This window comes from Lampetra fluviatilis, chromosome 71 (genome assembly GCF_964198595.1).
Source record: "Lampetra fluviatilis chromosome 71, kcLamFluv1.1, whole genome shotgun sequence".
Classification (NCBI taxonomy): domain Eukaryota; kingdom Metazoa; phylum Chordata; class Hyperoartia; order Petromyzontiformes; family Petromyzontidae; genus Lampetra; species Lampetra fluviatilis.
In genome coordinates, this window is record NC_136345.1 from 1378924 (window position 1) to 1393105 (window position 14182).

Sequence of the window (14182 nt, forward strand, 5' to 3'; positions counted from 1 at the left end):
TTGTTTCCCTGGACTCTAAGACTGGCGGTGAGACAACACCATATAGTTGAAGGCTGTGCAGCTCTGGTGTAGGTCAATCAGTTTGAAGGACAATGCACGACATTATTATCGAAGCATCTTTGTGAGAATAATTTTTATCACCAGATCATCAGCACACATAACACGGTTGTCCAATAGGGAGCCATCCATCAACGGCACTCGGGCGTCGATCAGCATCCCATTTTTATCTGCTGTACCAGATGGAGATTCCTCCGGTACAGCCATGGAAATCTTTCTCGAACTATGTGGTCTCAGAAGATATTAAATAATGTGGGGAGCCAGAGGACATCCCTATCGCACCGCAAGGTGAACAGCGAATGGCTCCGACTCCCGACCACATAGTTTTACCCGGGCCTGCTCACCATCACGAAGGTCTTTAATGATTGTGAGCAGAGAGTCAGGGTCTCGGAAAGCACGACGAACAACCCAGAGCCCAGGCCTACTGAGGAAGGTAAGATGTACAATTGCTACTGGCAAAGGAGGTCTCATAATGTAAATGCTTACCCCGAGCTCTCAATACTCTGATGGTGCGTTGTCTTGGAGTTGTGAGCATTTTGGCATAATCTGGTCCAACACCATGTGAGACTGGGGTTTAAGAAAAGCTATCTCGGATGTGGACCAATCAATTTCAAGGACAGTGCATACATTATCAGAGTTGTCTTTTTTGTTAGCATTTTGACCGCAAGTGTTGTGGTTAATGCAAACATGATCCCTTGTAAAAAGGTGTCAGTTTTGTTGCCAGATAAAAGGGTAAAAACCTGTTGCTACTAAGATGTACAATTATTGCTCGGAAATGTATGTTATGAAAAAACATTTAACTGTTAAAGTTTTACATTTTCAAATGTTTTACAATTTTCAATGTTATTGAAGAAATATAGACGTAAAAAATGTTGCGAGAATCTCTTACACATTCGTTATGGGTGAAATAAATGTGTTTTTGTAGGATGGTACAGAGGGGAAAAGAGAGCCATTAAGTTCGCTATCCTAATAATTTGGCGGGAGCCCACTGGCCACTCAAGCAACTGCTGCTTCTGCATGGTGGACCATTCCAAACGTCGGACTGGCAAGAATGCACCTGCTATTACGTATCCGGACCTTCCTTCATCCATCGCCCCGGTGCCACACTGCCATGAGCTCCCCGTACCCACTCCTCCAGAGAGAGAGCAGCCATCTTGAGAAGAGAGTAGCAAGTCAGAGAGCAAGGAAGACGTTGTAGATCCAGATGACAATTTCAGAGGTGGAGCTGAGGAGAGAAACCTATGCTACCCTAACCAAAAATACGTCAACGCCTTGATTAGAGATCTTGGACTCACCAAGTCCAATGTCGAGCTTTTGACGTCTAGTCTCAAGCAGTGGAACTTGTTGGATGAAAGTGTGCAAGTCGCATATCAGAGGAAGCGTCATCAACCTTTTTGCAGCTTCTTCACTCGTCAAGATGGGCTCTGCTTCTGCCACAATGTGGCCAGTCTGTTCGAGGCAATCGGAATCACCTGTAACCAGAATGAGTTGCGCTTCTTCATTGACAGCTCATCCAGGAGCCTCAAAGCCATGCTGCTCCATAATGGTAACAAGTACCCGTCTCTTCCTCTGGCTCACTCGGTGCACATCAAAGAGGATTACAACAGCATCAAGACCTTGCTGGATGCCATGAAATATGATGAGTACGTCTGGGAGGTCATTGGAGACTTCAAAATGGTGGCATTCCTGATGGGTCTCCAAGGCGGTTTTAGCAAGCTTTCCTGCTCACTTTGCCTTTGGGACAGCAGGGACACCAAGGCGCACTACCACAGGCGGGACTGGCCACAGTGGACCAAGTTTTATGTGGAAAAGAACAACGTCAAGTGGGAGCCACTGGTGGACCCACTGAAGGTGCTGATGCCACCACTGGACGTGAAATTGGGCCTTATGAAACAATTTGTCAGAGCTGTAGATAAGGAGTCGGCAGCCTTCAAGTACCTTCAAGACTTCTTCCCTAAGCTGTCTGAGGCAAAGGTCAAAGCCAGTGTCTTCGTCGGACCACAGATAAAGAAGATCCTGGAGTGCAATTAATTATCCAAAAAGCTCACTAGTAAGGAAAAAGCGGCTTGGAACAGCTTTGTCACAGTGGTTCGTGGCTTCCTGGCAATCACATGGTCGAAAACTATATGGAGCTGGTTGAGACTCTGGTGAAGAACTACGGCACAATGGGCTGCAGGATGTCCGTCAATGTCCAAATCCTTGATGTTCATCTTGATTAATTCAAGGAGAACATGGGAGCGTACTCGGAGGAGCAATGCGAGCGCTTCAACCAGGATATAATGGACTTTGAACGCTGCTACCAAAGACAGCACAACGAGAAGACGATGGGAGACTACATTTGGGGGCTGATTCGTTTAATCGTAAATCTCGAAAAACTACTCACTTCTAAATCTTTGTAGTAAAATTTTTCATTACTTTGGTATAAATATATGTTAATTTTGATTCATAAGTAGTTTTTTTCTGACTTTATGTGAACGAAAAGACACAAATTCGCCCGTTTTAACATTGAAAATAGATACATTTCTAAATATCACTGCCCTGGTCACAAAAACAAAAGTTCGTGAGGAATGATAGCCATTTTCTATACTTTTTAGGCATAAGCAATTACGAAATAACACTTACTACTCAAGAACAAAAATTTTGTTACATAGTAATCTTTACTAGGCCCTTTCCTCACACACTCAGGAGGGAGATGCCCCTGTAGTTAGAATCAATGTGGCGGTGATGATGATGTCTCTACCCTGCGTGTGTTCTCTAATCCACGTGTTCCACTCTCTCTCTGTCTCTCCGTGTAATCACCATCACCATGGTCTATCCACTGCTGGATGAAGATCAATTCGGTGATGATTGTGTCGTTCCACCCGATTGTGTTCGCACCGCGGTTGCGAGATGTTAACTCCCTCTCCTGGTTTACAGGAGGTCGTGGGTTCGATCCCGACCCTGACGACGCCTGTTATATATTTAGAGTATGCGTCTCTCTCTCTCTCCACGTAGTGATGACTGCGTGGATTCAACATCACTACGCGTTTATAGGTCTCTCTTGGGCTCTATGGGTCTCTGTTGGGCTCTGGATCTCTATGGGTTTCTGTGAGTCCGTAGAATCACGCGTTTAGAGTATTTGCTACTATAAATTTCCACGTGATGATGATGATATTAGCCACTAAGTTGAGCTATCGTTTGTGATGGCCAGGTCACTTCTGAAAAATAGCTATGAAGCTCAATGGGGCCTTACACACCTGGTCAGATAAACATAGTTCAGTTTTTATGCTTGGTTCTTTCGGTAAAGTCACGTAGAAGGGAAATAATATTTTTTATTATATTATTATTTCCCTTCTACGTGACTTTACAGAAAGAACCAAGAATATGAATCCCTTCAGTCACAAAAGCTTTAAATCAAAATATAGTTCAGTTGGTTTAACACATAGGCTTTTCGCGAACAATAACATCCACAATAGAGTTGTTTTGGGTTAGATCGCATAAATATATAAATGTGACGTTAAAACCCGCCACCACCCAACACAGCAAATTCGCAAGGGTTGTCACGTAAACAGAACATGCCAATTCATCACTAGTACAGCACTAGTGTATAGTAGTGTAAAAAATCAGGTCGACGACAAGCGACTGTGTCTTCGTCTGTTTATTTCTTCGTTATCTAGACAGCTCGCGTTCCGCTTCCTCGATCATTCCGCGGCACGTCGCAGGAGCTGACGTCCCGCTCTTGCGTTGCTCTCTCTCTCGCTCTCCGCGCGTCACGTGAGCTGGTGTCCCGCTTCCGCGCCGCCTCTCGCTCTCGCTTCCCCGCTCCCGCGCACCGCTGGCAGACGGCGCGCTGGGAGCTGTCTCCGCGTCGCCACGTGGCCGATGGCTCGCGGAGACCCCCGACGTGGCCCAGCTTCCATCTTCCGCCAACTCACCCCTGAGCCCCTTCCGGCTCCCCCTTATATCCTCTTCCCACGTCACCCAGACTCTGCCCTTCGCCACACCCCTTAAGAACTTTCCAGATAATACCACCCCCTAACGCCCGTGGGCTCCGCCCTTAAACCCTGCCCCCGATGGTTCGTGGCGCCTGGTTGGCTTAGGGGCTGGGGCGGTGAAGCCCAGCATACGCTCGCATTACAGTAGTGTAGTAGTGTAGTGTATAGTAGTGTAGTGTATCGTAGTGTAGTGTGTAGTAGTGTAGTGTATAGTTTATAATACTAGTGTAGAGTGGTGAAATACGTGTTGGCCGACGGCAACCGAGGACAAGCACGTGCGCGTGTGCGACACGAGGTTGCAGGGCAAACCGCCACCTAATTTGTAAGAGTAGCTGGTGCAGACCAGGTCGGCCCGGTGTTGCACGCTGACACCGGAGGTGTTGCCAGGGAGACGTGCGATAAGGGGTGATTGATGGCCTGACAGGCGCCAGCCTGTCTGACCCTAAAGAGACACAAGGGAGGAGCTGGATAATTGGGAATGTGGATATAAGGACGTGTGTGAGGGCGGAGCAGGAGTTCGTGTTGCTGGGGACCAGAGAGAGAAGACGTCTTACCGTTGCCGCTCAAGCCGGGAACGGACCTCAACCCTCACGAGTCACTGGGCGGGTGATGGTAGATTCCCCGCGCCCGGGAAGGACGAGTGAGTGGGTCTGAGGTAACGTAGGTGAGGGCGGCGGTGGAGTGGGGGAAGCTGTGTGAGAGCCTTTGTGTAAGAGGTGCTGAGTACAAGCCTCGGTGTGAGAGGCGCTGAGTGCAAGCCTCTGTGTGAGGGCTGCTGAGTGCAAGCCTCTGTGTGAGGGCTGCTGAGTGCAAGCCTCTGTGTGGGAGCTGATGTGTGCAAGTCTCTGTGTGAGAGCCTCTGTGTGAGAGGCGCTGAGTGCAAGTCTCTGTGTGGGAGTTGCCTTGTGCAAGCCTCTGTTTAAGAGGTGCTGAGTGCAAACCTCTTATGTGGGAGCTGATGTGTGCAAGTCTCTGTGTGAGAGCCGCTGTGTGAGAGGCGCTGAGTGCAAGTCTCTGTGAGCGCTGCTGTGTGCAAGCCTCTGTGTGAGGGCCGCTGTGTGAGAGCCTCTGAGTGAGAGCTGCCGTGTGCAAGCCTCTGTGTGGGAGATGCTGAGTGCAAGTCTCTGTGTGACAGCCTCTGTGTGAGAGCCTCTGTGTGAGGGCCTCTGTGTGAGAGCCTCTGTGTGAGCACTGCTGAGTGCAAGCCTCTGTGTGAGCGCTGCTGTGTCCAGGCTTCTGTGTGAGCGCTGCTGAGTGCAAGCCTCTGTGTGAGCACTTCTGTGTGCGGAGCTTTGAGTGCATAGCTGCTGGGAGCGAGAGCTGTTGTGTGCAGGTTAGTGAGGTGTAACGTAGATAGGGGTGGGAATTGGTTAACAGAAGTGACCGTATAGACAGCGATAGGAGTGCCTACAACTGGTGCGAGAATAGAATAAAGTGTAAGCAGGTGACCTGTTACAACATGTCAGTCTGAGTGCTTTTACAAGACACTACACTAATACAGTACACCGGGTGCGTTGGAGAGCCAAGCCACACCATTTACAAGTGACGAATTGGCACGTCATCTTCACGTGACAACCCTTACTAGTTGGCTGTGTCGGGTGGTAACGGGTTTTAATGACACATTTATATATTTACGCGATATAACCCAAACAACCTCTATTATGGATTATATTGGTCGCGGAAGCCTGCTACGTATTAAACCGACCACCTCCTGGAGCCGTGACCTGCTGCTACATTTTAACCTTTTGGCAGGACCCCGGGTCCCATAAGATCGCATATCTCTAGATTTGAAGCTTTCGTGACTGCAAGGATTTATACTCTTAGGTTTTTTCGATAAAGTCACGTAGGTAAAAATACATCATAATAAATTAATAAGAAAAAATAATAAGAAAAATAATATAAATAAAATAATATAATAATAAATCACTTATTTTATTTCTATTATTTATAATTCTTTATTTATTTACCTACGTTTTTTTACCGAAAAAACCTAATTGTATCGCATATCTCCTCTCGCATGAACTGCGTTGCGACGTCATTTTATGTTTGTCGAAGTTGAACGATACGGAAATCTATTCCTCTCGACGAGCTCTCTTCACGATGCGCTCGTCAAATTTTCAAAGTTTTGTTTCTTCTGCGCATTCGTCTTCGCTGCGCTTGGACGACATGACAACAGAATGATCCGCGCCAGGTGGGTTGCGGCGTTTATGTGCGCGGTGGGACGGAGTCGCCAAAAAGTAAATTAACTAATTACGATTTTGACTTCCGTTTATTCGGGACCCCGGGGTCACCTGTGGGGGCCGTTGGCGCCCGGGTTCCCCCCCGCCTGCATCCCCTATTCCGTTTACGTTACCCCACCTCCCTATTACCCGCTACGGTTTCGCCGGCATTCGAACGCGACGCCCCTACTGTTACAGCCTCGCGCCGCGCTCCCACGCTGCGAGCATACGTGCGCACAGCATCATCAATCAAACGCCACACTCCCCCTCTTTACACCGCTACGTACAGCTCTCGCACACTGCGAGCGTGTGCCCGTCTATAGCCCTGTGCGGCACTCGCCTCCACGTCGAATAACCACGTTACCAATGCGCATCCGTATCCGACACGTAACGAACGTATGCGCACTCACGCACACAGCTCTCCGCGGCACTCACTCACCACTGAATACTCGCGTTATGATCGCGCACCTGTATCACACACGGAGTGAACACACGCGACACCCACTCTCGCACCGCACTGTGCAGCGCTTCCCCGAGGCGAGCCGCAGCGCTACAGAACCACTGTGTGCACACGCTCACCCACGCGCTCAGCTCCGCGCAGCGCTCACTCACGTGGCGAACCACTGTGTACACCCGCGCACCCACACGCTCACACTGCTCGACAAGATCACGTGAGGCCACGCTTCGCTATTAATGATTTATTATCTGCTACCTGGTAACTAATGTTGAATCAGTGAGTCGACGAGGCTGGCCTATTCCACTAAACCTGTACCTATTCCCTATCTATCGACTATTATGCTACTTCACCTTCTTACTTCCCTGTTAGATGCCCACGGCGGTTCGTTGATCCCGTACTCACAGCGTGCCTCGATGCGTCTCACGGACGTTCGGGTCGCTGGACTGGAGAGCGTCCTGTCGCCTGGCGCTGGAGAGAAGAGAGCCCGATTTCCCCTTTGCGCCCACTATTTATCCTCCCTACCTCAAAGGGATGTGGCTCTGAACAATGGGCTCGCGCCCCTCTGGCACGCGCACCGCGGTTCCGGCCCCTGTGATATGCTAATCAATGTGCGGCGTTGCGCGGCGTAAATTATAATTAATCCCTTTCCCTCCCTAACAATGGTGCCTGCGCGCTCAAGCGTAATTATCCCAACCATCCGTGACTATGCGCAAGAGCCCCTGCGGTCCCGCTACTCATGCTGTCCCGTCCCTCCCCTGCTTGCCCCGTCGACACGTGGGTGGTGTGTGTGGGGGATGTGCTTCAACCGCGGTGGCCGAATGCCCCTCGCCGCGGCCATGCCATCTTAAGGCAGGTCGCAGCGCCGCGGTGCAACGTAGCGTCAGGGGAGGCCGTCCAATTCCCTGATCGCCGGAAACCGTGAGAGTTAATCCCGATAAGGGTTTCTCGGATAAAAACTGGTCGATCAGGTGACCTTCCCTTCCAGCTCTATGGGGGGGGGGAAATGCGTGCAGGTGTGTTCATGTGAGGTGAGGTGAGGGGGACGAGGGGTTGGCTCCGTTGCTTGGTGGTGGCGAGGTCGGGGATGGGGCGCCTGCTGAACGGCTTCGTGGTGGCGGCATCACATAGCCCCCCGAGGTGCCAGTCCCCGTCCCGGGTTGACTGGAGCACCTTGCTTGAGCCGCGCCCACGAGGAAACGTTGTGGGGTCCGGGGGATCTGTCCGGACCTGGTGGCTGGTCTCGGGGCGGGTGGCTCCATCCTCTGTAGCTCCTGCGGCGGCCTCCTCCTCCACTCCAGCGGCTCTCCCCGTCCTCCGGCACCTGTGGGCTGGGGCACAAACTCAGCAGCGGAAGGGTTTAGGGGCCGTCGTCCGCGTCGTCTCCTGACTGGATCGGGGCGTCTCGGGGGCCCGGCGGGGCCCATGTAGTGTGCGAGGCCCCCCAACACGAGGGGTGCGGGTACTCCGGGATTTCGGGGCCTTCGGGTGACGGGGTTCTCTCTCGCCGGGGCCGCTTTCCACGGTTTTAAGCGGCGGACGTTGACCACCGTCTCTCAATCCCTCTCCCCGCCATAAATTAGTACCGTCCAGGGGGAGATCTGTCGCACCACGGTCCAGGGTCCCCGCCAGTAGGTCGTCAGTTTCCCCACCTGCCCGGCCCCGACGCGAGGGGTGTGTAGCCACACCTTAGCGCCTGTCAGGAATAAGGGGGGTTCCATGCGGGGTCGGGTGCCCTGTTCCTGCCGCCGATGCGCGGCTTCCCCTTGCGGGTATGCTCGGCCTCGGGCTTCTCGCAGGGTCTCCAACAGGTGTTCCACGGGGCGGCTTCCCTCCTCCGGCTGGGGGGAAGGGACGCCGAATAGCAGATCTGCGGGTAAACGAGACTTGCGGCCGAACATCATTAAAAACGGGGTTTGTCCCGTCGACGTGTGTACGGTGGTGGCATAGGCGAAAAGGGCGTAGGCGAAAAGGGCGTAGGGGAGGTGTTCATCCCAATCCCGTTGATTTGCGGCTGCCATACATTTGAGTTTCCCCGCTAGGGTCTGATTCATGCGCTCTACCATACCGTTCGCTTGGGGGTGGTACGCTGTGGTTCGGTCCTTCTGGATTCCGAATTCTCGGCACAGTGCCTGGAACAGCTCGGCCTCGAACTCGCTACCCTGGTCGGTGAGGACTCGTTCTGGGATCCCGTGCTTCAGTACGTAATGTTCCACAAATGCCCGGGCCACCACCAAGGCCGTTTTATCAGGGATGGCCACTGCCACGGGGTAGCGGGTGAAATACTCTACTGCGACCAGGATATACCGGTTGCCTCGATGGGATCGCGGGAATGGCCCCTGTAGGTCGATCCCGACCAGCTGATTCGTGCAGCTGACGCGGAACGGCCTTAGGGGTACCTGGTATCGTGCCGGTTTCGGCCCGCACTGCTGACAGGCGCGGCAGCCCTGTACCCAGGCCGCCACGTCTTGTGCCAATTTGGGCCAGAGATACTGGCGACGCAGGGTCTCTAGCGTGCATCGTTCCCCATCGTGGCCCCCGAGTGGGTGGTCATGCACCAGCCGTAGCAGCTGGGGTCGCACCTGGGCAGGAACACAGATGCACCCCGGCTGGCCGGCCCCGGTTAACTCCCGTACCACTCCGTTCTGCACACACAACCGGGCATACAAACCGCTCCAGGGTCCTGGTAGGGCGCTCTTTTCCTCCCGCAGTGCCGCCTCCACTGCCGCCAGATCCGGATCTCGCTGCTGGGTCTGTCTCAGCTGCTCGTCGTTTAGGCCCGGGAAGGTGCAGCCGACGTCCTCCTGGATCCGTTCGATCGGGTTCCGAGCCGCGGGTCCCGCGCTTGCCGGCGGTCGACGGGATCCTCGGTGCCACCTGTGAGGGTCTCTGTGGTGCACACTGCACTCTCTCTCGCTGGGGGGGGGTCAGTGGCCGCAGCCTCTCGGGGGTCCGTTGCCTGCCGGCAGCGTCCCCCCGTGAAACACGGGCAGGCCTCCTCCGCCCTTTTCTCGGCATACACCGTGGGTCGCCTCAACAAGGCGTCCGCGTTTGCATGCGTCCGGCCAGCCCGATACTCGATTTGCAGGTTGTACTCCTGCAACTGCGCCAACCACCGGGCCATCTGCCCCCGCGGCTCCTTGAATGTAAGAAGGAACTGCAGAGCATAATGGTCAGTGCGTACGCGACATCTCCTGCCGTACAAATACGGCCGGAACTGTTTGCATGCGAAAATCACGGCGTACAACTCTTGGCGGATCACGCAATAGTTCAGCTCGGCCCCACTCAAGGTCCGGCTGGCGTACGCGATGACTCGTTCCGTCCCATCCTGTACCTGTGACAACACCGCGCCCAGCCCGCTGCTGCAGGCGTCGGTGTCCAAAATAAAATCGGTGGTAAAATCGGGGAAAGCGAGGGTGGGGGCGTGGGTGAGGTGATCTTTGAGAGTGGTGAAAGCCGTCTGGCAGGCCCCCGTCCACTGATAGGGGTGCTTAGGGGAGGTGAGTTGGGTGAGAGGGCGTGCAATCTCGCTGAATCCCTTTACAAATCGACGATAATAGGTAGCGAGCCCCAAAAATGATCTGATCTCCGTCAGATTCCTTGGCCGTGGCCACTCCACTACGGCGCGTACCTTCTCCGGATCGGTGTGCACGCCTGCCTCGCTGACGCGATGCCCGAGGTACCCCACCTCGCGTTGTGCGATGTAACACTTACGTGGCTTGAGCTTGAGATGAGCCGCTCGCAGTCGCTGGAACACCTCTCGAAGCCTGGACCAATGCTCAGACAAAGATCTACTGAACACTATCACATCGTCAAAGTAAATCAGGCACTGTTCCCATTGCAAGCCCCGCATCACCAACTCCATCAGCCGCTGGAACGTCGCGGGCGCATTGGTGAGTCCGAACGGGAGTACTCGAAACTCGAATAGCCCCATCGGGGTGGTGAATGCGGTTTTCGGCCGATCCTCCTCCGCCATCTCCACCTGCCAGTACCCGGACGCGAGATAGAGGGTGGAAAAATATCGCGCTCCGGCGAGGCTGTCGAAGGTGTCGTCGATGCGGGGTATGGGGAAGGCATCGCCGAGCGTGACTGCATTTAGTTTACGGTAATCGACGCAGAACCGGGTTGACCCATCCTTTTTCGTTACTAGTACCACTGGGGCTGACCAGGGGCTCGCCGAGGGCTGAATTATGTTATCGCGAAGCATGTCCCCAACTGCCTCTTTTATTTGGGCGCGTTCGGGTGCGCCCACTCGGTACGCAGGGAGTTTGATGGGTCGGGCTGCACCGGTGTCAATTTGGTGCTTAACAAGATCGGTCCGACCCACGTCCGAGTCGTGTTCACTGAATACGTCGGCATACTCCCGCAGTAACTCGCGCAGCCGATCGGCCTCTCCCTTAGGTAAATCCGCCCATGGTACATGTAACGCGTCGAGCAGGGGAATGACCTCGGCTCGGGGAGTCGGGCCGACTCGCCAGGCCAGGTCCTGGTCACCCTCAGGACGACCGGGGTCCTCAGCCCAGAGTGCGAACACCGAGTCGTTAGAGTGGCGTGCGTGCAGGGGGTGTACGGTGGCTATCGGGGTGCGCCATCGCAGTATCGCTGGGGTACTGTGGGGGTTAAACATCCGCATAAACAATCGGTCCCCATCTGCGTTTACCAACGTGGCGGATCCCACGACCCCATACCGTTTTGCCAACTCCGGGTGAGGAGTTAGCATTACCTCTCCTGATGGTCGGAGCGCGGGGTCGGTGGGGGATGTTGCCACCGGCACCAGCATCTCGGTGAGCGGCCCGATGGTGACTGCCGTCGCCAGGATAGCGGCCACAGGTGCGAAGCGGGGGCGCGTTGGTTCTCGTCCCAGGAACAGTATCCGCTCGCCGTTGCTCTCCATGGTGGCGCATCGCTGGCGGGGTTGCACGTTGAATCCCAGCTTTTCTAAGAGGTCGGTACCTGCGATACACTCGTGACACAACGCACTCGACACGTAGAACTCCTGGGTGCACACCTGGCTGCCTATGCGGACCTCTAGGGTGGCTCTCCCCAGCAACCCCATTCCGGCTCCGCTCGCCGTGTGCAGCGCGCGGTCCGTGGCCTGCAGGTGACGCACGTCGACCCCGATCGCGCTGCAGTGCGCTGCGCTCACGAGCGAGGCCACCGCCCCCGTGTCCAGCAGGATTTGAGTACGCATTCCGTTTACTTCCCCTTCCACCAGCGACGTGGCCCCCGTGATCCCGGCCACCAGCTCCCGCAGCCAGTCGCCAGGAGTCACCGTTTCCGTGGGCGTTGTTGCTGGAACCTGTGTGGAGATCACTCGCTCGCCATTATCACTACAGCTTGTTGGTGTCGGGGCTACGTCGATTTCACCCCCCGGTGGTCCCCTCTCTAGGGGGGCCTTAGTGTTTGACCTTAGCTCTTGTCTAGCTCGGGCGACCTGAGGACAGTCCCTCCTGAGATGCCCTCGCCGATCGCACACATAACACGCCCGGGGAGGGGTGGCGGCTCCGTAGTGGGCTCTCTGCCCACTCCCTCCTCCCCCAGTGCGCTGCTGCTCATACTCTGCTTCTAGTCGGGCTATTCTTCCAGTTAGCCCTCCTACCGTGGAGTCTAGTTCCCCCATCTCGGATCGGATGGTCTCAACGGAGGACTGCAGCTTGGTCATATTTTTATTCGCTTCCTCGCGTATATCTCCTATGCCAGCCTGTAACCCAGCTACCCACCCCGGGATTTTCTCGCTGGGTCTCTGGGGCTCCCTTGCCCATCCCCTTCCTGCGATGGCGATCTCTTCCTCCTCGTCGGAGAGTAGGCTCGCTACGGCGCACTCTCGTCCCCTCCCTCGAGGCTGCGCGCGCTCACCCGAGAGTTTCTCGCATTTGCGCGCGCGCTCGACGAGGGTGTTAAAGGAGAGGCGTGCACCGTCGACATTTGGCTGCCACCACGGGGTGCGTGCCAAATATCGTTGGATTTTACCGGCGGCGAGGCCCTCAATTATTTTGGCCTCGTACTCTGGGTACGCGAGCTGGGTCAACATGCGTACATCCTCGGTGTAATCTCGCAGATCCTCGCCGGGTTGGCGACGGCGTGCCTCTAAGGCCGCCTGCGCATCCTCCTCGTCATTGGCGCCGAAGCGCCGTTCGAGTTCGCACATTAATTTTTCCCACTGAGTTTGTGCGCTTGCGGGCAAAGCTTCCACAAAGTCAGCTGCCCGCCCATCTAAATGTAACTCTAACTGCTGCAACGCCTCCTCATCTGACCACCCATTAACTTTTTTAGCCCCTCTGATGCTGCGGGCAAACGATTTCCATGATGGAATTCCTTTGCCCGTAAATGTGCATTTGATTTTAATCTGGGTTGGGGGGCCTCTTTCCCTTGGGGGTGCGGGGGAACGTCCCGTTTCTGACACCAATATGTGGGGGCCGTTGGCCCCCGGGTTCCCCCCCGCCTGCATCCCCTATTCCGTTTACGTTACCCCACCTCCCTATTACCCGCTACGGTTTCGCCGGCATTCGAACGCGACGCCCCTACTGTTACAGCCTCGCGCCGCGCTCCCACGCTGCGAGCATACGTGCGCACAGCATCATCAATCAAACGCCACACTCCCCCTCTTTACACCGCTACGTACAGCTCTCGCACACTGCGAGCGTGTGCCCGTCTATAGCCCTGTGCGGCACTTGCCTCCACGTCGAATAACCACGTTACCAATGCGCATCCGTATCCGACACGTAACGAACGTATGCGCACTCACGCACACAGCTCTCCGCGGCACTCACTCACCACTGAATACTCGCGTTATGATCGCGCACCTGTATCACACACGGAGTGAACACACGCGACACCCACTCTCGCACCGCACTGTGCAGCGCTTCCCCGAGGCGAGCCGCAGCGCTACAGAACCACTGTGTGCACACGCTCACCCACGCGCTCAGCTCCGCGCAGCGCTCACTCACGTGGCGAACCACTGTGTACACCCGCGCACCCACACGCTCACACTGCTCGACAAGATCACGCGAGGCCACGCTTCGCTATTAATGATTTATTATCTGCTACCTGGTAACTAATGTTGAATCAGTGAGTCGACGAGGCTGGCCTATTCCACTAAACCTGTACCTATTCCCTATCTATCGACTATTATGCTACTTCACCTTCTTACTCCCTGTTAGATGCCCACGGCGGTTCGTTGATCCCGTACTCGCAGCGTGCCTCGATGCGTCTCACGGACGTTCGGGTCGCTGGACTGGAGAGCGTCCTGTCGCCTGGCGCTGGAGAGAAGAGAGCCCGATTTCCCCTTTGCGCCCACTATTTATCCTCCCTACCTCAAAGGGATGTGGCTCTGAACAATGGGCTCGCGCCCCTCTGGCACGCGCACCGCGGTTCCGGGCGCCTGTGATATGCTAATCAATGTGCGGCGTTGCGCGGCGTAAATTATAATTAATCCCTTTCCCTCCCTAACAATGGTGCCTGCGCGCTCAAGCGTAATT